The following is a 384-nucleotide window of genomic DNA, read 5'->3' on the forward strand; positions in this document are numbered from 1 at the left end:
CACCCCAAAGGCGGGAAAGAGGCACGACAGGTCGCGTCCGCAGTCCCGTCTCGGAAAGAATTCTCAGGTCTGCGGCTACCAGAAACAGGCGGCAGATGCCGACGGCGAGGAGGGGTCGCCCGCGCACCCTCGCGCCACGTTCCGTCCAGCTTGGGGCGCGGAGTCGCGAGGCCACTCGCAGGGCTGTCTGGCGCGGGTCCCGGCGCCAGCCCGCCGGGTGGTGATCTCCGCAGCAAGGCTTGGGCCACATGGGCCTTGATCCGACCCGCAGTCGTCGCCATGGTGCCAACATGGTGAAACAGCGCCCCACCCTCGGGAAGAGGGTGCCCACCGTGTCCAGTGTCCCCGTTAGAGACGCTGTCCTCAGACTCTTGGAGGGAACAG

This window comes from Bison bison, unplaced genomic scaffold (genome assembly GCF_000754665.1).
Source record: "Bison bison bison isolate TAMUID 2011002044 unplaced genomic scaffold, Bison_UMD1.0 scf7180017864223, whole genome shotgun sequence".
NCBI lineage: Eukaryota > Metazoa > Chordata > Mammalia > Artiodactyla > Bovidae > Bison > Bison bison.